We start from the raw sequence: 25,436 nt of genomic DNA, 5'->3' as shown, positions 1-25,436 counted from the left end.
TTCTAAGTTGAAACCTTCACTCCTTGCTTGCAGCGCCGCCGCCTCCTTGCCGGCGAACCTCCTTCACGCTGCTCGGCCTCCTCTATCCAGGCAGGTAATCCACACCTGACCCCATCCTCCTCCTCCTTCCATATCCCACATGCCTCGACCGCCGGCACGAGCGCGACACCTTCCACCCAAATCACCGACCCCTCCACCAAAAAAGTGCCGGTCTAAGCCATGGTGCACGCAGTATAGCCAGGACCTCAAGGAGCATTTGGCAGCGGAGAAGCAAATCGCGGCCGCACGCGCGGATGAGGTCGCGATGGCTGCCATTCGTGCCGACTACCAGATCTTGAAGGAGCACCTTGCCAATTGCTAGTTGTGCCGGTTAAGCATGCTCGTTTTACCCGTTGCGTGTGCTGCTCCTGCCTTTCCTTCACCAATTCTAGTGAATTGTGCTATCTAATTTCACCATGTAATCTGTTGCTCTAGTGTATATTTTCTATATGCCGTGTAGTGTGGTGCTCACTTATTAACTATTTTGTTAATTAGTTGTCGTCTTCAGTTAACAGTTTGGTTCAATTCTGCAAATGTGATGTTCAATTCTTCAGGCTGCAATTTTGTATTGTCTTCCATGTGAGAAATAAATCGAATTTATCTTTACAAAATTGTGGGTGCATTCTGTTATTGTATACTATGTGAGGAATAAATTGAATTTGGCTGTAGTAAATACATGAGAAACAAATACAATTGCTACAATTGATTGTAGTTAACTGTTTGGTTAACTCTCTGATCTTCTATTAGGAGTATGTTATATTGTGCAATGTGGTGCTCAGTTAATGTTTGGTTCATTTGTTGTGGTGTTTAGTTAACTGCTTGGTTCAATTCTGCAATGCGATGTCCGATTGTCGTGGGTAGAATTTTGTATTGTTGTGCATGTGAGGAATAAATCGAATTTGGCTGCACTTAATACATGAGAAACATATACAAGTGGTATATTTCCATGTTCTCAATCATGCTTGGTTTGGGTAAATGGGTTTTCCATGTGGCTTCAATTAATCTGATGAATCTGCAATGGGCTTATTTTTCATCAACATATTTTACTGATAGCATGCGAACACTTACTTAACCTGATGACTAACTACCTTATATGTGTTGCAGGGAAACAATGGGAAGCACTGAGGTTTACAATTGAGGTTAGAGCCTCTCCAGCCGCGGCCCCAATAGGCCCTCCCCAAGCGTTTTTGCCGCGCCGGCGCCCAAAATTCGGCCCAGTCGCGCCCCCAGGAACTTGTTTTTCGCCGGCTTGGACCGAAATCGGCACCGGCAGGCCCAGGACGAACCCGACGCGCTGGGGGCGCTCGGGGGCATTGGGGCGAGGGGTTTTTGGCGCGAAAACTCGACGGGCCCGCCGAGTCAGCGACACACACCTCGTCTTCCCCAAAACGCCTCGGTTTCCTGCGGGGAATAAATGGCAAGGCTGTCGCCGGTCAGCCTTGCCATTGATTCCTCATCACGGGCGGCGCCTCCCCTTCTGCCACGCATTGACACGACCTGGGGCTATATAAACAGAGGCTTCCCTCACCGCTGGCCAGACGAGCCGCCATCCCTCCCTTCCGCCGCCGAGCTCTGTCGCTCTCCCCTTCCCTTCCCTTCCCTTCCCCTTCTCTCTCCATGGACGAATGGTTCCGTGGCGACGCCGCGGCAGCAAACGGCTTCGGCCGCCACACACTCCAGGAGTGCGAGTCGTGGCTTCTCTTCGAGGCGAACATCCCGACATCGCCGGACATGCGCGCCGGGCCGACAGGGTGGAAGCTCAGCAAAGGCGGCATCCCCATCCCCCTGTGCCCGACGTCGAATTTTAGTCGAAGTTTGCCGAATTCGGATTTTTTAAAATAAAAAAATGCGTCTGGGGCGACCCTGGGGCGAGCGGCTGGGATCCCGCTCGCCCCCGTGCCGATTTTAGCGCCGGCTCGCCCCAGGGGGCGCGTAAAATCGCCTCCTGGGGGGCCAACGTCTGGAGATGCTCTTAGCACGTGCATGGTCCATTGTCTAATAGCACATTATTGTGCAATTGCAGGAACCATTCTAATATTTTGGTTTTTAACAATTTGTTCTTGCGCATATAGGTCCTGCTGTCAGAGGTTTTGACCCACTGTTTGACCCTTTTTGTATATGGGGAAATGAGTTGTCCATGAATATCAATCAAATCAAGAAACTCAGAAAGATTGTTAGGATAAAGAAATTAGCGACAAAAAACAACAAGATCTTTGTCTGCACAATGAAGAAGACATCAGTTCACTACAAGATGGTACTAACTATTATACCTTGCCTTTTTTTATTCCTTTGCCCCATTTCCAATATAGGGAAGATATTTACGCACATCCTTGTTTTCAGGCCTTTCCAAAGCAGTTCACTAATAATTACCTCTCAAACCACCTCTATGGTCAAGAGGCGAGGAAGGTTTTCATACAACACCCACGGTTCAATATTGAAGTGTTCCTGAAGAGGACAAAGGACGGACGGTCAATCATCCACAGGCACTGGCCTAAAGTTGCAAAGACCTTCAACATGAATGAAGGCTCAATATTCGCCTTCCACTTCAGCAGTTTTCCAGATGAGATGCATCTGTCTATATACCTTCTATGATGCTAATTTCGAAAGGTTCTACATGTTGCATGTGGAACTTGCTGCTGGTGCAGTTGTGTAATGGGGTAGCTGAGTGCTGAAGCTATATCATGTTGTACTCTGATGTATTTCAATTATGAAATTCTGCTTCCTTAATATGGAAATGAAAACTATTGTGTGCTTAATATGAAATAGCAATTAGATTAATAAATGTATTATGAATAATCGGATAATTAGCCTGCTAATGGAGAATTAGCCTGCTAATTGTGTTATGCTATTGCAAACGGTTGTTGAAAAAATACTGTGGGCGATGACCTCAGGCAACGCACACAGTTTCTAGGAATAGACCCTGTTGGATCAATGAACAATCACACACGACTTTCTCTTGAAAACTGTTTGTGTTAGGCTACCTTGCGCAAACGTTTACCACATAAAAACTGTGTGTGATGAAAAGCCTTTGCCACACAGTTTCTTCTACGGACCATGTGTGATACATTCAATAACGCAAACGATTAAAGGGAAAATTTGTGTGTGATGTACCTGTGAATGGAAACGTTTTCCTTGGAGCGACTCTGTGGGATGTGCATACGAACGGAAACGTTTCGCGGGGACTGACTATGTGGGATGTACTTGCGACTGGAAACAATTTCACCATATAATTGTATTTTTTAGCTCTATTGTACGTATTTCCGTATTTGAGTGCTCGCTGGTCGCACACGACCTCATTTTGCCGAACGTGTGTGCCAGGAGGGCATATCCCCGACGGTTTCTGGGTTGTGTGGGAAGGACCTCCTTATCGCCCACACTCACTTGGCGACGGTTCCAAATGCCGTCGCGAAAAGGGGTTAAAAACCATTTGTTCGGACCGATGTGTACCAGTGCAACAAGCAAAAGAAGAATGAGAAATCTTTTTGGGTTTTCTTTAATACTACTACTAAATGAACATGGAAAGGAAACTAAACAGAAGCTACAACTATTTTTTTGGATTTTCTCAAAGTTTTTCAAACACACAAGAAGAAAGCGGGAAAAAGAAATTAAACTAGCATGGATAATACAATGAAAAAGTATGAACACCGTCAACTGGAATGAGTGTGTGAACATGAATGTAATGTCGGTGAGAAATACATACTCCCCCAAGCTTAGGCTTTTGGCCTAAGTTGGTCTAAGACCATGGATCAAAGTAGCCCTCTTCGGTGTACCGAGGAGGATCCTGGGGATTCAACTGGTTAGCGAGCTCCTATGGCTCCCACTGGTAAACAGACTCCTGATACGGCTTAGGTGATGGTTCTGGCTCGTGAACTGGGGATCGCGTCCGCTCCCAGTATGCATAAATGTCCTTGGGCATGATGAGGTACATGCCTAAATGAATATTAAACAAAGAAGGTGCAGGCAAGGTAATAATCTGATAAGTCTTGTCGATAAATACTAGGTTATATATGAGTCTCTTTTCCTTATCATTACAAATAAAAATCATGTAAGACCATACTATTATAGTCTAGGTAAATAGTGGGTAGTATCATCTCCTCCTTCTCATCGTGCCTAATAGGTATCTCAAAGCATTTAGCGAGGTGTGAGGCATAGATACCGCCAAAGATGGGACCCTTCGAACGGTTTAAACTCAACCGTCGAGCAACCATAGCACTAAGACCTCCACTCTCCCCACGACTAATTAAACATCTCCCCGCAAATAATGAGTAGTAGCGCAAAACAGGAAAATGTAAACTAGCCACTCTCGCTTCTGACACCTTTCTCCTTTCCCCAACGGTAACTTCAACAATAAAAATCTTCCACGTCTCTAGGACGTGGCGCATCGATGCTACCCTCATAAGGTAATTTGCAAACCTCACAAAAGTCATAAAGCGTCATCTCCTTATGCTCATCATATAAATAAAATTCTACCGTGGGTGGTGATCTCTTAGCATGAAAGTGAAAATTTTGCACGAAAGTATTAGTGAGTAGGAGGTACGGATCACCCTTATCATGGAGAAAGTCAGTGATGCCTGCATTCTCAGTCAAATAATAGAAATCATCATAAATTCGGGCCGCCCCCAAGAATGCATCACATGGCCGAACCTCCATGATGCGAGAAAGGTTATACTTGGGCTTCTTCTTCTCCTGATTTTCTTTTTCCTTTGAACCCCGGCTTGAGGAGCCTCTCGACAATCTCCTCATATTTTGTTTCTCTCAATGGGGATATGCATGTCCCCAACAATAAGAATATCATTTTTCTTTTTGACAGTAGGAATAGGGAATTCAAAACCTCCAATAGTAATAGTTGAAAATTTTCCAATAGAATTGATACTATGAACATGAGGTTGTTTCTTCGGAAAGTGTACCGTATGCACATTACCATTAACATGAAAAGTGACATTGCCTTTATTGCAATCAATAATAGCCCCTGCAGTATTCAAAAAGGGTCTACCAAGGATGATCGACATACTGTCGTCCTCGGGAATACCAAGAATAACAAAGTCCGTTAAGATAGTAATGTTTGCAACCAAAACAGGCTCATCCTCACAAATACCGATGGGTATAGCAGTTGATTTATCAGCCATTTGCAAATATATTTCAATAGGTGTCAACTTATTCAGTCCAAGTCTATGATATAAAGAGAGAGACATAACACTAACACCGGCCCCAAGATCACATCAATCAGTTTTAACATAGTTTCTTTGAATGGAGCATGGTATAGTTGGTACTCCTGGATCTCCTAGTTTCTTTGATATTCCACCCTTAAAAGTATAACTAGCAAGCATGGTGGAAATCTCAGTTTCTGATATCTTTCTTTTATTTGTACGAATATCTTTCATATACATAGCATAAGGAGGCATTTTAAGCATATCAGTCAAACGCATACGCAAAAAGATAGGTCTAATCATTTCAGCAAAGCGCTCAAAATCCTCATCATCCTTTTTCTTGGATGGTTTAGGAGGAAAGGGCATGGGTTTCTGAACCCATGGTTCTCTTTCTTTACCATGTTTCCTAGCAACAAAGTCTCTCTTATCATAATGTTGATTCTTTGATTGTGGGTTATCAAGATCAACAACAGGTTCTATCTCCACATCATTATCATTACTAGGTTGAGCATCATCATGAACATCATCATTAAAATTATCACTAGGTTCATGTTCATCACTAGATTGTGTCTCAGCATCAGAAATAGAAATATTATTGGGATTCTCAGGTGTGTCTATAACAGGTTCACTAGAAGCATGCAAAGTCCTATCAGTTTTCTTCTTCTTTTTATTACTAGGACTAGGTGCATCAGTATTAATGCTATGAGAATCTTGCTCAGTTCTCTTAGGATGTCCCTCAGGATACATGGGTTCCTGGGTCATTTTACCACCTCTAGTCATAACCCTAACAACATTATCATTGTTCTTACTATTCAACTCATTGAGCAAGTCATCCTGTGCCTTAAGTACTTGTTTTACTTGAGTTCTAATCATGGATGCATGTTTACTAATAAGCTTAAGATCATTAACTGTTGTACTCATATAATCACCCAAGGAGTCAAGCATGTGAGCATTACATTTCAATTGTCTACTAACATAAGCATTTAAGTTTTCTTGTTTAACAATAAAATTATCAAACTCATCTAAGCATTGACTAGCAGCCTTATTATGAGGAATATCACCTTCATAAAATCTATAAAGGGAGTTTACCTCTACTACCTGTGTCAGAATATTAAGACCATGTATTTCTTCAATAAGCGGTAAATTCTTAACATTTTCAGCTTTAATACCTTTTTCTTTCATATATTTCTTTGCCTCTTGGATATCTTTAGGACTGAGAAATAGAATACCTCTTTTCTTCGGAGTTGGCTTAGGAGGTTATTCATGAAGTATACAATCATTATCATTGCTCAATATATTATTCAATAGTTTTCAGCTTTCTCAATAGTTCTTTCCCTGAAAACACAACCAACACAACTATCTAGGTGGTCCCTAGAAGCATTGGTTAGTCCATTGTAAAAGATATCAAGTATTTCATTTTTCTTGAGAGGATGATCACGCAAAGCATTAAGTAATTGGAGAAGCTTCCCCCAAGCTTGTGGGAGACTCTCTTCTTCAAGTTGCACAAAGTTAAATATTTCATGTAAAGCAGCTTGTTTCTTATGAGAAGGAAAATATCTTTCAAAGAAGTAATATATCATATCTTGGGGACTACGCATACAACCAGGAGCAAGATAATTAAACAATATCTTAGCATCACCCCTTAATGAGAAAGGAAACAACTTAAGAATATAGTAATAGCGAATTTTTCCCCATGAGCGAATAGGGTGGCTATATCATTCAACTTAGTAAGAGGTGCCACAATAGTTTCAGATTCATAACCATTGAAAGGATCAGATTCAACCAAAGTAATTAACTCAGGATCGACGGAGAATTCATAATACTTATCAGTAACAAAGATAGGTGAAGTAGCAAACTTAGGATCATACTACATTCTAGCATTCAAAGACTTTTCTTTCAGATTAACTAACAGTTTCTTAAGATCATCTCTATCATTACAAGAAAATAAGTCTCTAGCAGTTTCTTCATCCATAATATAACCCTTAGGTACAATAGGCAATTCATATCTAGGGGTAGAATCATAATCTTAAGTTATAGTAATTTCATTTTCTCTAACCCTAGCAAGTTGTTCATCAAGAAATTCACCTAATGACACAGTATTATCCAGCAAAGAAGTAGTATCATCATAAGCATCATGCATAGTAGAAGAGGCGTCATCAATACCATGCGACATATCAGAATCAATAGTAGGTGTAGGTGTCACGAGCTTACTCAAAACAGAAGGTGAATCGAGTGCAGAGCTAGATGGCAGTTCCTTACCTCCCCTCGTAGTAGGGGGATAGATCTTGGTTTTGTTGTCTTTCAGATTCCTCATAGTGACCAACAGATATAAATCCCAAGTGACTCAAAGAATAAAGCTATGCTCCCTAGCAACACCGCCTGATAGAGGCTAAGGTGTCCCGATGTTTCGATGAGATGGTGGCTATCATTTTCTGTGGGAGTCGACCTTGACGATCCGACTACGAACGTGCGAGACGTCGCGCCTTAGCAATCGCTAAACCAACTTCCGAGGGTTATTGACCACGTCGGAGCACGATCAACCTGACCACGAGGGTCTGTTTCCTGTGAGCAAACGAAGAACAAGCAAGAAACTGAGATTGCAATCGGGATATTGCGAATATAAGATGAAAGCTTTATTGATCAAGGTGGGGTTCTGTGACGTCTTGGTCTGGTCGTTGGACACAAACGAAGTACGCGAAGTTGCAGCTATGGCGAACCTTTAATCTAAACAAAACCTAAAGTCTAAACGATGCCCTAAGGGCTGTATATATGGAGGAAGAGGGGGGAATTTCGTGGCCCTTGAGGGTGGGGTCCGAAACCAACCCTAACTCTTGTTTCCCCACACATACGGACTCTAAAAATAGCCTATACTTAAGTATTTCGAAATTACATGGGCCTGGCCCATTAATAAGGTGACGCAGCACCTAGAATAGCCTATGGACGAATATTATGAAGTGGCATCTTGTATATTTCGTCCAAGGCTTCATGCACTCCATATGGCGGCTTCAAAGTCCTGAAATCATCACTTGTAACTCCGTTCTTGATCCCCTTGCACATGCCATCAACTCCATGCGTGTTCTTGCTCCAATGTTCATCCTTCTCCAAGCTAGGCCCTTCATTGGTAAGCAAAACAAATGTATCCAATTTAGGCAGCATCATAATCTCATGAACATTAGAATCATTACCAAGAAACGAAAGTACCTGGTAATTTAATTGGCGTGCGCGAGCTCTAGTAATTGGTCCAGTATATGTAACAGTAGGGGCTGTGGGTGTAACAATGGTATTTATGTCCTCATCATCCTCCCCTTCTTGAAATGAAGTCATCCTCGACGGAAGCGCATCTTCCTCACCCAAATAAGGCTTCAAATCTGCAATGTTAAAAGTGGGACTAACCCCAAAATCTACAGGTAGCTCAAGTTTATATGCATTATCATTTATTTTCTCTAACACCTTAAAAGGACCATCAGCACGTGGCATTAGCTTTGATTTGCGCAGATTAGGAAATCTGTATTTACGCAAATGTAACCAAACAAGATCTCCAGGCGCAAACACAACATGTTTTCTACCCTTATCTCCAGCAAGTTTATATTTAGCATTCATACGCTCAATGTTTTCCTTAGTTAACTCATGCATTTTTAAAATCAATTCAGAACGTTCTTTAGCATCAAAATTAACCTTCTCTGAAGATGGAAGAGGCAACAAATCAATAGGTGCACGAGGTAGGAAACCATACACAATTTCAAAAGGGCACATCTTAGTAGTAGAATGCAATGAACGATTATAAGCAAATTCAATATGAGGCAAGCATTCTTCCCACATTTTCTTGTTATTCTTCAAAACAGCCCTAAGCATAGTAGACAATGTTCTATTGACTACTTCAGTTTGTCCATCAGTTTGGGGGTGACAAGTAGTACTAAAAAGCAGCTTAGTCCCCAACTTAGCCCATAAACATCTCCAAAAGTGGCTAAGAAATTTAGTATCATGATCTAAAACAATAGTATTTGGCACACCATGTAATCGAATAATTTCACGAAAGAACAAATCAGCAACATTAACATCATCATCGCTTTTATGACATGGTATAAAGTGTGCCATTTTCGAGAACCTATCCACGACAACAAATATGCTATCCCTCCCCTTCTTTGTTCGAGGTAAACCTAAAACAAAGTCCATAGATATATCCTCCCAAGGAACACTAGGTACAGACAAAGGCATATATAAACCATGAGGATTGAGTCGTGACTTAGCTCTTTGACATGTAGTGCAGCGAGCAACAAAACTCTCAACATCCCGTCTCATCTTTGGCCAAAAGAAATGTGTAGCAAGTATATCCTCCGTCTTCTTGATGCCAAAGTGTCCCATTAATCCTCCTCCATGCGCCTCCTGCAACAACAAAAGACGAACGGAGCTAGCTGGAATGCATAGCTTGTTAGCACGAAACACAAATCCATCGTTAAGAACGAACTTGTTCCAAGTTCTCCCTTCCTTACAATTCTGCAATACATCTTTAAATTCAGCATCATGAACATATTGATCTTTGATGGTCTCCAAACCAAATATTTTAAAGTCAAGTTGTGAAAGCATAGTATAACGACGAGACAAGGCATCAGCAATAACATTTTCTTTACCCTTCTTGTGTTTAATGAATTCAACCCATTTAGCATGTCTATGGTTCAGTTTTGCTTGACTTTTAATGTATTTCAAAGATTCATGATCAGAATGTATAACAAATTCCTTGGGCCATAAACAATGTTGCCATGTTTCTAAGGTCCGAACAAGAGCATATAATTCTTTATCATAAGTAGAATAGTTCAGACTAGGCCCACTCAATTTTTCAGAAAAGTATGCAACATGTTTTCCATCTTGTAATAACACACCTCCTAATCCAATTCCACTAGCATCACATTCAAGCTCAAAAGTCTTATTGAAATTAGGAAGTTGGAGTAAAGGAGCATGTGTCAACTTATCTTTCAATACCGCGAAGGCTTCTTCCTGTGCGGTACCCCAAACAAAAGGCACATCCTTCTTTGTAAGCTCGTTGAGAGGTGCAGCAATGGTGCTGAAATCTCTCACAAAACGCCTATAGAAACCAGCGAGGCCAAGGAAACTCCTCACTTGTGTGACCGTTTTGGGCTGCGGCCAACTCTCAATAGCTTCAATCTTGGCTTTATCAACTTCAATTCCCTGTGGAGTAAGAACATAGCCAAGAAAAGATACTCGGTCGGTGCAAAAGGTGCACTTTCCAAGGTTTCCAAACAAACGTGCATCATGTAGAGCAATAAAAACAGCACGTAAATGTTCCAAATGTTCCTCCAAAGATTTGCTATAAATCAATATGTCATCAAAGTAAACTACCACAAATCGTCGAATGAAAGCACGTAAAACTTCGTTCATTAACCTCATGAAAGTACTAGGTGCATTAGTTAACCCAAAAGGCATGACTAACCAGTCATATAATCCAAACTTAGTTTTAAATGCTGTTTTCCATTCATCACCCAATTTCATATGAATTTGATGGTATCCACTACGCAAATCAACTTTGGAGAATATTGTAGAGCCACTCAATTCATCAAGCATATCATCTAGCCTAGGAATAGGATGACGATAACGAATAGTAATATTATTAATGCCTCTACAATCAACACACATACGCGACGTACCATCCTTTTTCGGCACTAAAATGATAGGAACATCACAAGGACTAAGGGATTCGCGTATATAACCTTTGTCGAGAAGTTCTTGTACTTGACGCATAATCTCCTTCGTCTCCTCTGGATTGGTACGGTATGGTGCACGGTTGGGTAGCGAAGCACCGGGAATTAAGTCAATTTGATGCTCAATCCCTCGAATAGGTGGTAATCCCGGTGGCACGTCTTGTGGAAAGACGTCAGCGAACTCCTGCAAAATGTTAGTGACAGCAGGGGGCAAAGAGGAAGGCACGTCCTCGAATGAAAATAATACCTCTTTGCACACAAAAGCATAGCAAACAGATTTGCTAAAACCTAGCTCATCAATATCAGATTTGGTGGCAAGTAAACATGCATTTTTCAATTTAATTTCAGAAACAACAGTAGATGGTTTATTATTAGGCTTCATTTGGTGCTCAAATTCTTTTGCCACAATCCGATTTTCACTCTTATTTGTCTCCTGTTTTGCTCTATTAGCTCTATTAATATCATCTTTCAAAATGGAATCAGGAGTCATAGGAAGCAAAGTAATATTTTTATCGTTATGAACAAGAGTATACTGATTGTTTCTACCATGGTGTACAGAATTTTTATCAAATTGCCATGGTCTACCAAGTAATAAGGAACATGCTTGCATAGGTACCACATCACAATCAACATAATCAGCATATGTAGAGATACTAAAATGCACACGAACAGTATGTGTTACCTTAACCTTGCCGCTGTTGTTGAACCATTGGATGTAGTAAGGATGTGGATGTGGTCTTGTGGTGAGAGATAGCTTCTCCACCATCTCCATGCTAGCCAAGTTATTGCAGCTCCCTCCATCTATGATCACGCGAACAGAACGTTCCTTCACAACTCCCTTTGTATGGAACAAATTATGCCTCTGATTTTGCTCAGCTTGTGTAACCTGCACAGTCAAAACACGTTGAGCAACTAAACATTCATACCTGTCAGCATCTTCAGGAGCCATGTATTGCGTCTCATGATCAGAATCGTCTCCACCGTGTTCTTCACATGTAATAAGAGTCAAAGTCTCCTCATCATAGTCACTAGCGGACTCATACCCACCATCCTCAGTAACAATCATCACACGCTTAGATGGGTATTCTCTCGCATAATTGATGAGGACATCAATACCATTGTTACACCCACAGCCCCTACTGCTACATATACGGGACCAATTACTAGAGCTCGCGCACGCCAATTAAATTATCAGGTACTTCCGTTTCTTGGTAATGATTCTAATGTTCATGAGAATATGATGCTGCCTAAATTGGATACATTTGTTTTGCTTACAAATGAAGGGCCTAGCTTGGAGAAGGATGAACATTGGAGCAAGAACAAGCATGGAGATGATGCCATGCGCAAGGGGAACAAGAACAGAGTTACAAGTGATGATTTCAGGACTTTGAAGCCACCATAATGGGTGCATGAAGCCTTGGACGAAATATGCAAGATGCCACTTCATAAATTTGGTCCCGAGGCTATTATAGGTGCTGCGTCACCTTTTTATTGGGCCAGGCCCATGTAATTTCGAAATACATAAGTATAGGCTATTTTTAGAGTCCGTATGTGTGGGGAAACAAGAGATAGGGTTGATTTCGGACCCCTCCACCAAGGGCCACGAAATTCCCCTCTTCCTCCATATATACAGCCCTTAGGGCACCGTTTAGATTTTGGGTTTTGTTTAGATTAAAGTTCGCCATGGCTGCAACTTCGCGTACTTCGTTTGTGTTCAACGACCAGACAAAGGCGTCACAGAACCCCACCTTGATCAATAAAGCTTTCATCTTATATTCGCAATATCCAGATTGCAATCTCAGTTTCTTGCTAGTTCTTCGTTTGCTTGCAGGAAACAGACCCTCGTGGTCAGGTTGATCGTGCTCCGGCGTGGTCAATAACCTCTCGGAGTTGGTTTAGCGATTGCTAAGGCGCGACGTCCTCGCACGTTCGTAGTCGGATCGTCAAAGTCGACTGCCACCAAAGCGATATCCATCATCTCATCGAAAGACGGGACACCTTTGCCTCTATCAAGTGGTATCAGATTTCCAGGTTGCTCGATGACATTTTAGAGTTTTTCGTAGTTTAGATCGAGTCTGTTCTTCATACCTATAGTCCACGAAAAAGCCAAAAAAAAATTAGGGTTAGTTCATCCCATCCGAGCCAATCTGAGCCTTGCATAATCTTTTCTGTATTTGCTTTGTTGAATTTGCGGTTGCATCATCGTGTCTAGTTGCTGGTCTTAGCGTCTAGTCTTTTAGAGTTTCGAGTTCTGTTCACAGGTTGTCACGTCGCCGCTGGCATATATCACCACCGCATCATCATCGTCGCTGTTGCCATATACCACCACCACATATTCACCGCCAATCCGAATCCATATACGCCACCACATATCCGCCGCCATCACGCCAATCCGAGTTCACTTGCAACATATATCCGCCACCTGTCCGTGTTCCACCAGATTCATCTCCGCCACCAGTCCAAGTTCCACCAGATTCATCTCCGCCACCAGTCCTAGTCCGAGTCTAGTAATTGTTGCATTATTGTCAATTTCCAGATCACGCGATACTCCGAGTCGTGACAGAGAAGGACTCCCCAACTTCCGAGCCATCCGCAGAAGAAAAATAGTTCCAATTTAAAAAAAAAACTAAGTCTGGAAAATTCTGGCTAGGCAGTTTTTAGACCATTTGTAGACTTTTTCAAAAAAAAATTGTTGCGGAGCAAAAAAAAAGAGGAAAAAAAGTGCAAAAAAAAGAGAAAAAAAATTCAGAGTGTGCTCCTCCCTTGTTTACGTGCCGCGCCGTGATTTTGTTGGTGTTCTAGGCTCGCGTCTCTAGCACAGTCTAGCCTAGGACCAGCACAGTACCGTCGTTGAGCGTTTATTCAACTTTGCATCTCTGAATTGATTATTGCTGACCCTTTTTGCTACCATATTATAAGCCTTCCCAGCTCCACATACATCTACGTCGTGCGTTTGACTCTCCCTGGTAATCGCTCTATCCAAGCTTTGAGAGTTTTGACTACAACGATTGCCGATCACTGCCTGTTGCTGGGTAAGAACTGGTAAGAATTTGAGTTTTGCTTGACGGATTTGTGACACCCACCACCACCACTTGTTAGTAGTCTGTAGGATCATATTCTTGTGTGTTTCTATTGCTGCTAACCATGCCAAGATCACAAGCCGACGAGATTGACTGGGAGAATTTATCGAACAAGGAGCTTCATGATAAGTTTCAGCAAATGATGACTGCACAGGTGCAAGATGTGCTGAACAATTTTGAAGAGGCCATGGAGAAGATCACTGGCCTTGAGAAGACGTTCGAAACAAAGCTCGATAACAAGTTTAATGAATTGCTCGCTTGTCTTCCACCACCACCACCCGCTGCACCTAACGCACATCTCCAACAACAACAACGACGACTACCTCCACATCGCGAAACAGACCTTCGCCGAGCGAGTCCTGTTCCTCTTGCGTTTGGCCAAACTGTTGGTGCTGCTGTTGATACTTCTGTGGCTCCTGCTGCTGATGCAGAGGAGGATGATTATGTGGGAGATTATGAGGATGAGGTTGATCAAAATCAGCACTACGTGCAGCCACCAGCACCACCACCAGCAGGTCGACCTCAGGTATATATTCGTAATGGTAGGCCTGCACCACCACCTCAGGTACGAGATGATGTCCATATTCCTAAACTGAAATTGAATATTCCACCATTTGAGGGTAGATATGTTCCTGATATATATCTTACTTGGGAGTTAGAAACTGAACAATGATTTACATGTTTACAATATCCTGAGGAGAGACGAGTTGCTGCTGCTGTTTGTGCTTTCACTAGTTTTGCATGTGTATGGTGGTCTGAACATTGTAGATTATATCCTATTCCAACTACTTGGGCTGCTTTGAAAACTGCTATGCGTACTCGTTGGGTTCCACCATATTATCAACGTGAATTGCTTCAAAAATTACAGCGTTTAAGACAAGGGAAAAATTCTGTAGAAGAATATTATCAGGAATTACAAACTGGCATGATTAGATGTGGTATTGTTGAGGAGAATGAAGCTATGCTTGCACGTTTTCTGGGTGGATTAAATAGAGAGATTCAGACCATTCTAGACTATAAGGAGTATACTAATATCACTCGTTTATTCCATCTTGCTTGTAAAGCTGAATGTGAAGTGCAGGATCGACAAGCATTGGGGCGAACTAACTTTTCTGCAGGCCGACCTTCATCATGGACACCATGTGCATCTTCTACTTCAACTGCACCAGCACCTCCATCCGGTGCCACCTCCAGCCGTGATACAAGAAAACAGGCACAACCACCATTATCTGCCAAGAGCGCACCCGCGGGGCCTGCACGGCGTTCTTCTTCTTCCATGGCATCAACAGGGCACACAAGTGATATTATTTGTCGTCGTTGTAAGGGAGGAGATCATTATGCGAGAGAATGCAAATCTCCGAGTGTGATGATTGCTACCGCGGATGGTGGATATGAGTCCGCTAATGACTATGATGAGGAGACTTTGGCTCTTATTACACGTGAAGAACATGGTGGAGATGATTCTGATCATGAGACGCAATACATGGCTCCTGAAGACGCTGACAGGTATGAATGTTTAGTTGCTCAACGTGTTTTGAGTGTGCAGGTCACACAAGCTGAGCAAAATCAGAGGCACAATTTGTTCCATACCAAGGGAGTTGTGAAAGAACGTTCTGTGCACGTCATCATAGATGGAGGGAGCTGCAACAACTTGGCTAGCATGGAGATGGTGGAGAAGCTTTCTCTCACCACAAGACCACATCCACATCCTTACTACATCCAATGGTTCAACAACAGCGGCAAGGTTAAGGTAACACGTACTGTTCATGTGCATTTTAGTATCTCTACATATGCTGATTATGTTGATTGTGATGTGGTACCTATGCAAGCATGTTCCTTATTACTTGGTAGACCATGGCAATTTGATAAAAATTCTGTACACCATGGTAGAAACAATCAGTATACTCTTGTTCATAACGATAAAAATATTACTTTGCTTCCTATGACTCCTGATTCCATTTTGAAAGATGATATTAATAGAGCTAATAAAGCAAAACAGGAGACAAATAAGACTGAAAATCAGATTGTGGCAAAAGAATTTGAGCACCAAATGAAGCCTAATAATAAACCATCTACTGTTGTTTCTGAAATTAAATTGAAAAGTGCATGTTTACTTGCCACCAAATCTCATATTGATGAGCTAGATTTTAGCAAATCTGTTTGCTATGCTTTTGTGTGCAAAGAGGTATTATTTTCATTCGAGGACGTGCCTTCCTCTTTGCCCCCTGCTGTCACTAACATTTTGCAGGAGTTCGCTGACGTCTTTCCACAAGACGTGCCACCGGGATTACCACCTATTCAAGGGATTGAGCATCAAATTGACTTAATTCCCGGTGCTTCGCTACCCAACCGTGCACCATACCGTACCAATCCAGAGGAGACGAAGGAGATTATGCGTCAAGTACAAGAACTTCTCGACAAAGGTTATATACGCGAATCCCTTAGTCCTTGTGCTGTTCCTATCATTTTAGTGCCGAAAAAGGATGGTACGTCGCGTATGTGCGTTGATTGTAGAGGCATTAATAATATTACTATTTGTTATCGTCATCCTATTCCTAGGCTAGATGATATGCTTGATGAATTGAGTGGCTCTACAATATTCTCCAATGTTGATTTGCGTAGTGGATACCATCAAATTCGTATGAAATTGGGTGATGAATGGAAAACAACATTTAAAACTAAGTTTGGATTATATGACTGGTTAGTCATGCCTTTTGGGTTAACTAATGCACCTAGTACTTTCATGAGGTTAATGAACGAAGTTTTACGTGCTTTCATTGGACGATTTGTGGTAGTTTACTTTGATGACATATTGATTTATAGCAAATCTTTGGAGGAACATTTGGAACATTTACGTGCTGTTTTTATTGCTCTACATGATGCACGTTTGTTTGGAAACCTTGGAAAGTGCACCTTTTGCACCGACCGAGTATCTTTTCTTGGCTATGTTGTTACTCCACAGGGAATTGAAGTTGATAAAGCCAAGATAGAAGCTATTGAGAGTTGGCCGCAACCCAAAACGGTCACACAAGTGAGGAGTTTTCTTGGCCTCGCTGGATACTATAGGCGTTTTGTGAGAGATTTTAGCACCATTGTTGCACCTCTCAATGAGCTTACAAAGAAAGATGTGCCTTTTCTTTGGGGTACCGCACAGGAAGAAGCCTTCTCGGTATTGAAAGATAAGTTGACACATGCTCCTTTACTCCAACTTCCTGATTTTAATAAGACTTTTGAACTTGAATGTGATGCTAGTGGAATTGGATTAGGTAGTGTGTTATTACAAGATGGCAAACCTGTTGCATACTTTTCTGAAAAAATGAGTGGGCCTAGTCTGAATTATTCTACTTATGATAAAGAATTATATGCTCTTGTTCGGACTTTAGAAACATGGCAACATTATTTATGGCCCAAAGAATTTGTTATACATTCTGATCATGAATATTTGAAACATATTAAAATTCAAGCTAAACTGAATCGTAGACATGCTAAATGGGTTGAATTCATTGAGACTTTTCCTTATGTCCTTAAACACAAGAAGGGAAAAGAAAATGTTATTGCTGATGCATTGTCTCGCCGCTATAATATGCTTTCACAACTTGACTTCAAAATATTTGGTTTGGAAACCATCAAAGATCAATATGTGCATGATGCCGATTTTAAAGATGTAATGCAGAATTGTAAAGAAGGAAGAATGTGGAACAAGTTCGTCGTTAACGATGGATTTGTGTTTCGTGCTAACAAGCTATGCATTCCAGCTAGCTCCGTTCATCTTTTGTTGTTGCAGGAGGCGCATGGAGGAGGATTAATGGGACAATTTGGCGTGAAGAAGACGGAGGACGTACTTGCTACACATTTCTTTTGGCCAAAGATGAGACGGGATGTTGAGCGTTTTATTGCTCGCTACACTACATGTCAAAAAGCTAAGTCGCGACTCAATCCTCATGGTTTATATATGCCGTTACCTGTACCTAGTGTTCCTTGGGAGGATATATCTATGGACTTTGTTTTAGGTTTACCTCGAACAAAGAAGGGGAGGGATAGCATATTTGTTGTCGTGGATAGATTCTCGAAAATGGCACACTTTATACCATGTCATAAAAGCGATGATGCTGTTAATGTTGCTGATTTGTTCTTTCGTGAAATTATTCGCTTGCATGGTGTGCCAAATACTATTGTTTCAGATCATGATACTAAATTTCTTAGCCACTTTTGGAGATGTTTATGGGCTAAGTTGGGGACTAAACTGCTTTTTAGTTCTACTTGTCACCCCCAAACTGATGGACAAACTGAAGTAGTCAATAGAACGTTGTCTACTACGCTTAGGGCTGTTTTGAAGAATAATAAGAAAATGTGGGAGGAATCCTTGCCTCATATTGAATTTGCTTATAATCGTTCATTGCATTCTACTACTAAGATGTGCCCTTTTGAAGTTGTGTATGGTTTCCTACCTCATGCACCTATTGATTTGTTGCCTCTTCCATCTTCGGAGAAGGTTAATTTTGATGCTAAACAACGTGCTGAATTGATTTTAAAAATGCATGAGTTAACTAAGGAAAACATTGAGCGTATGAATGCTAAATATAAACTTGCTGGAGATAAGGGTAGAAAACATGTTGTGTTTGCACCTGGAGATCTTGTTTGGTTACATTTGCGTAAGGATAGATTTCCGGATTTGCGCAAATCAAAGTTAATGCCACGTGCTGATGGTCCCTTTAAGGTGTTAGAGAAAATAAATGATAATGCATATAAACTTGAGCTGCCTGCAGATTTTGGGGTTAGTCCCACTTTTAACATTGCAGATTTGGAGCCTTATTTGGGTGAGGAAGATGAGCTTCCGTCGAGGACGACTTCATTTCAAGAAGGGGAGGATGATGAGGACATCAATACCATTGTTACACCCACAGCCCCTACTGCTACATATACGGGACCAATTACTAGAGCTCGCGCACGCCAATTAAATTATCAGGTACTTTCGTTTCTTGGTAATGATTCTAGTGTTCATGAGAATATGATGCTGCCTAAATTGGATACATTTGTTTTGCTTACAAATGAAGGGCCTAGCTTGGAGAAGGATGAACATTGGAGCAAGAACAAGCATGGAGATGATGCCATGCGCAAGGGGAACAAGAACGGAGTTACAAGTGATGATTTCAGGACTTTGAAGCCACCATAATGGGTGCATGAAGCCTTGGACGAAATATGCAAGATGCCACTTCATAAATTTCGTCCCGAGGCTATTATAGGTGCTGCGTCACCTTTTTATTGGGCCAGGCCCATGTAATTTCGAAATACATAAGTATAGACTATTTTTAGAGTCCGTATGTGTGGGGAAACAAGAGATAGGGTTGATTTCGGACCCCTCCACCAAGGGCCACGAAATTCCCCTCTCTTCCTCCATATATACAGCCCTTAGGGCACCGTTTAGATTTTGGGTTTTGTTTAGATTAAAGTTCGCCATAGCTGCAACTTCGCGTACTTCATTTGTGTTCAACGACCAGACAAAGGCGTCACAGAACCCCACCTTGATCAATAAAGCTTTCATCTTATATTCGCAATATCCAGATTGCAATCTCAGTTTCTTGCTTGTTCTTTGTTTGCTTGCAGGAAACAGACCCTCGTGGTCAGGTTGACCGTGCTCCGGCGTGGTCAATAACCTCTCGGAGTTGGTTTAGCGATTGCTAAGGCGCGACGTCCTCGCACGTTCGTAGTCGGATCGTCAAAGTCGACTGCCACCAAAGCGATATCCATCATCTCATCGAAAGACGGGACACCTTTGCCTCTATCAATAATGACCTCCACCCTTGCAACGTCGACAAATAATATCATGTGTTTTCCCTGTTGATGCCATGGATGAAGAAGAGCTCTTTGCAGGCCCAGAAGGTGTGCTCTTGGCAGATAATGGTGATTGTGCCTGCTTTATTGTATCACGGTTGGAGGTGGCAGCCGACGGAGGCGCCGGTGTAGCAGAACGTGTGGAAGTAGATGATGCACGTGGTGTCCATGATGAAGGTCGACCTGCAGAAAAGTTAGTCCGCGCCAATGCCTGTCGATCCCGCACTTCACGTTCAGCTTTACAAGCAAGATGGAATAAACGAGTAATATTAGTATACTCCTTATACTCTAGAATCGTCTGAATCTCTCTATTTAATCCACCCATAAAACGTGCAAGCATAGCTTCGTTCTCCTCAACAATACCACATCTAATCATGCCAGTTTGTAATTCCTGATAATATTCTTCTACAGAATTTTTTCCCTGTCTTAAGCGCTGCAATTTTTGAAGTAATTCACGTTGATAATATGGTGGAACCCAACGAGTATGCATAGCAGTTTTCAAAGCAGCCCAAGTAGCCGGAATAGGATATAATCTACAATGCTCAGACCACCAAACACATGCAAAACTAGTGAATGCACAAACAGCAGCAGGAACACGTCTCTCCTCGGGATATTGTAAACATGTAAATCGTTGTTCAGTTTCTAACTCCCAAGTAAGATATATATCAGGAACATATCTACCCTCAAATGGTGGAATATTCAATTTTAGTTTAGGGAGATGGTCATGATCTCGTACCTGAGGGTGAGCCCTACCATTGCCATTATTTGCATGTGGACGACCTGGTGGTTGCTGTGCTGGTGGTGGCACGTAGTTCTGATTTTGATCAACCTCATCCTCATAATCTCCCACATAATCATCCTCCTCCACATCAGCAGTAGGAGCCACAGAAGTATCAACAGCAGCACCAGCAGTTTGGCCCGACTGAAGAGGGACACGGCTCGCTCGGCGGAGGGCTGTTTCCCGACGTGGAGGTAGTCAGTGTTGTTACTGTTGTTGCAGAGGTGCGGCAGGAGCAGCCGGTGGTGGTGGTGGAAAACGCGAAAGCAATTCAGCAAACTTGTTATCGAGCTTTGTTTCAAATGTCTTCTCCATGCCATCTATCTTCTCCATGGCCTCTTCAAATCTGTTTATCACATCTTGCACCTGTACACTCATCATTTGCTGAAACGTATCATGAAGCTCCTTGTTCGTCAAGTTCTCCCAGTCAGTATCGTCGGCTTGTGATCCTGGCATGGTTAGCAGCAATAGAAACACACAAGAATATGATCCTACAGACTACTAACAAGTGGTGGTGGTGGCGGGTGTCACAAATCCGTCAAGCAAATCTCAAATTCTTACCAGTTCTTACCCAGCAGCAGGCGGTGATCGGCAACCGTTATAGTCAAAACTCTCAAAATCTTGGATAGAGCGATTGCCAGGGAGAGTCAAACGCACGACGTAGATGTATGTGGAGCTGGGAAGGCTTATAGTATGGTAGCAAAAAGGGTCAGCAATAATCAATTCAGAGATGCAAAGTTGAATAAACGCTCAATGACGGTACTGTGCTGGTCCTAGGCTAGACCGTGCTAGAGACGCGAGCCTAGAACACTAACAAATGCACGGCGCTGCACGTAAATAAGGGAAAAGCACACTCTGGAACTCTTTTTTTTTGCGCTCTTTTTTTTGCGCTCCTTTTTTTTGCGCTCCTCTTTTTTTGCGAAAAATCACTATAATGGCGAGTGTCTCAAAACTCTTCCCTCGTCAAACTGATAGGATGGGCACGCAATTTTTTTTCACTTTTTTTTCGGAAATCAGGGCAGCGACGATGAAAAAGTGCGACAAAAAATCACTATGATGGCACGTGGCTCAAAAGACTCAGAAAAGCCTAAAAATAGGATAGGGAAAAAAAATTGCCCGTGAAAATTTTGGCCTAGAAACTGCCCGGGGGTCTCCAGACTCTTTTTTTTTCGAGACCTACGCAGGCAAGGAAACACGAATCGGAATTTAGATTGATCTCAAGAACAAACCTAATATGACAAGAACTCGGATTGGTGGTGGATATATGGTTGTGGTATATGGCAGCGGTGGTGGTATATGGTAGCGGTGGTGGTATATGGATACAGATTGGTGGTGGTATATGGATATGGATTCAGAGCAGTGGCGGATAAGCAAAAGTGGTAGATGGGCGATGATGATGGTGCGGCGGCGGCATGACAACTTATGACCAGAACTCGAAACTCTAAAAGACTAGACTCTAAGACCAGCAACTTGACACGACGATGCAACCGCAAATTCAACAAAGCAAAACCCCTAAAAAGATTATGCAAAGGCTCAGATTGGTTCGGATATGATGAACTAACCCTAATTTTTTTTGGCTTTTTCATGGACTGTAGGTATGAAGAACAGACTCGATCTAATCTACGAAAAACTGTAAAATCTCACCGAGCAACCTGGAAATCTGATACCACTTGATATAGGCTAAGGTGTCCCGATGTTTCGATGAGATGGTGGCTATCGTTTTCTGTGGGAGTCGACCTTGACGATCCGACTACGAATGTGCGAGACGTCGCGCCTTAGCAATCGCTAAACCAACTCCCGAGGGTTATTGACCACGCCGGAGCACGATCAACCTGACCACGAGGGTCTGTTTCCTGCGAGCAAACGAAGAACAAGCAAGAAACTGAGATTGCAATCGGGATATTGCGACTATAAGATGAAAGCTTTATTGATCAAGGTGGGGTTCTGTGACGTCTTGGTCTGGTCGTTGGACACAAACGAAGTACGCGAAGTTGCAGCTATGGCGAACCTTTAATCTAAACAAAACCCAAAGTCTAAACGACACCCTAAGGGCTGTATATATGGAGGAAGAGGGGGGAATTTCGTAGCCCTTGAGGGTGGGGTCCGAAACCAACCCTAACTCTTGTTTCCCCACACATACGGACTCTAAAAATAGCCTATACTTAAGTATTTCGAGATTACATGGGCCTGGCCCATTAATAAGGTGACGCAGCACCTAGAATAGCCTATGGACGAATATTATGAAGTGGCATCTTGTATATTTCATCCAAGGCTTCATGCACTCCTTATGGCGGCTTCAAAGTCCTGAAATCATCACTTGTAACTTCGTTCTTGATCCCCTTGCGCATGCCATCAACTCCATGCGTGTTCTTGCTCCAATGTTCATCCTTCTCGAAGCTAGGCCCTTCATTTGTAAGCAAAACAAATGTATCCAATTTAGGCAGCATCATAATCTCATGAACATTAGAATCATTACCAAGAAACAAAAGTACCTGGTAATTTAATTGGCGTGCGCGAGCTCTAGTAATTGGTCCAGTATATGTAACAGTAGGGACTGTGGGTGTAACAATGGTATTGATGTCCTCATCACCGCCAGAAAAAGGTCTTGATAACCCACAAATATAGGGGATCGCAATAGTTTTCGAGGGTAGAGTATTCAACCCAAATTTATTGATTCGACACAAGGCGAGCCAAAGAATATTCTTGAGTATTAGCAGCTGAGTTGTCAATTCAACCACACCTGAAAGACTTAATATCTGCAGCAAAGTATTTAGTAGAAAAGTAGTATGGAAGTAACGGTAACGATGGCAAAAGTAAAAGTAGCAGTATATTAACAATCGTAACGGTGGCAACAGAGAAGTAACTTAGCAAATATCAATATGAAACGAACTCGTAGGCAATGGATCAAAGATGGATAATTATGTCGGATGGCATTCATCATGGAACAGTTATAACCTAGGGTGACATAGAACTAGCTCCAATTCTTCAATATAATGTAGGCATGTATTCTGAATATAGTCATACGTGATTATGGAAAAGAACTTGCATAACATATTTTGTCCTACCCTCCCATGGCAGCGGGGTCCTAATGGAAACTAAGGGATATTAAGGCCTCCTTTTAATTAAGAACCGGAAAAAAGCATTAGCACTTAGTGAATACATAAACTCCTCAAACTACGGTCATCACCGGGAAGTGTCCCGACTATTGTCACTCCGGGGTTGCCGGATCATAACACATAGTAGGTGACTATATATAACTTGCAAGATCGGATCAAGAACACAAATATATTCATGAAACCATAATAGGTTTAGATCTGAAATCATGGCACTCGGGCCCTAGTGACAAGCATTAAGCGTAGCAAAGTCATAGCAACATCAATCTCAGAACATAGTGGATACTAGGGATCAAACCCTAACAAAACTCTATTAGATGATAAATCTCATCCTACCCATCACCGTCCAGTAAGCCTACGTTGGAATTACTACACACGGCGGTGAGCATCATGAAATTGGTGATGGAGGAAGGTTGGTGATGATGATGGCGGCGATTTACCCTCTCTAGAGCCCCGAACAAACTCTAGATCTGGCCTTCCGATGAAGAACAGGGTGACGGCGGCTCCAACTTCAGGTCATTCTGACAACTTTTATTTCTGCACAAAAATAACACCATCGCAATTCTGCTGAAAACAGCGTCAGTCCGGGTTAGTTCCATTCAAATCATGCAAATTAGAGTCCAAAACAAGGGCAAAAGAGTTTGGAAAAGTAGATACGATGGAGATGTATCAGTGCGCGAGTGCGTCCTTCACGCGGAAGAAGTGTGCCCTCAATTTACTAGCATGCGGGGTGCTACCACGAGTGGTTTCAACTTTGTTTACTTCACCCCTGTGTCAGATGGGCCTCAATTTTACTTATTTTCACCCACTGCCACATGGGCTAGCACACGAAGATAGAGAACACGAGCTGACAAGGCAGCATGTGGACCGGTTGACTGGTCAACTAAACAATATACGGAGCTATACGCTGACACAGTGACCGTATAGTCCCTCGGTATAGAGAGATCGAGTGAGAGGGGAGGCTCATGAGAGATAGTAGAAAGAGAGAGAGAGAGAGAGAGAGAGAGAGAGAGAGAGAGAGAGAGAGAGAGAGAGAGAGAGCTACTCCCTCCGTTCGATAATGTAGTGCCTGTATTTTTTTTAAAGTCAAAATTTTGAAACTTTGACCAAGTCTATAAAGAAATTACTTATATGCACAATACCAAAGATAAATGATAGTATGAAGTAAGTACATGTTGTGATGAATCTAATGATTGTTCCAGATGTAAATGTTTTTCTCCACATATACCTGGTCAACCTTTTCTGAGGTTTGACTTTTCAAAACATAATTATGTTTATGGACGTGAGAGAGTGCCAAACTAGAGCGAGAGTGAGAGTGAAGTATAGAGAGTGAGTGAAAAATGTGTGTGTGCGTCTGTGAAAGAGACATGGAGAACACACGAGAAAGTAGTGAAAACACGTGTGTCTTGTGCAAACATATCACACATGCATCTACAACAGCGGAAGCGAGGTGAGGAGATAATGTGTGGTTGTTTGTAACCGAGAGAGAAAGACCCCTAGCACGTGGCCAAGAGAGGTCTGACAAACAAGGGAGAGAGGTCGAGAGAGACGTGTGGATAAAATGCAGACATGGGGAGGAGAGAGTGTATGTTCATGACAGAGAGATCCCCTGGAGATCGTGATGGGACTACATGGGTGGGAGGTCAAGTGACAAGGTGTGTACGCCCTAGAAGATACTCCGAGAGATATCGAGGTAGACTTATGGATGGAAGGAGACAATACAGGTGTTCCTG

The sequence above is a fragment of the Triticum aestivum genome, chromosome 5A, assembly GCF_018294505.1.
Source record: "Triticum aestivum cultivar Chinese Spring chromosome 5A, IWGSC CS RefSeq v2.1, whole genome shotgun sequence".
Classification (NCBI taxonomy): domain Eukaryota; kingdom Viridiplantae; phylum Streptophyta; class Magnoliopsida; order Poales; family Poaceae; genus Triticum; species Triticum aestivum.
This window is presented reverse-complemented; position numbering follows the sequence as displayed.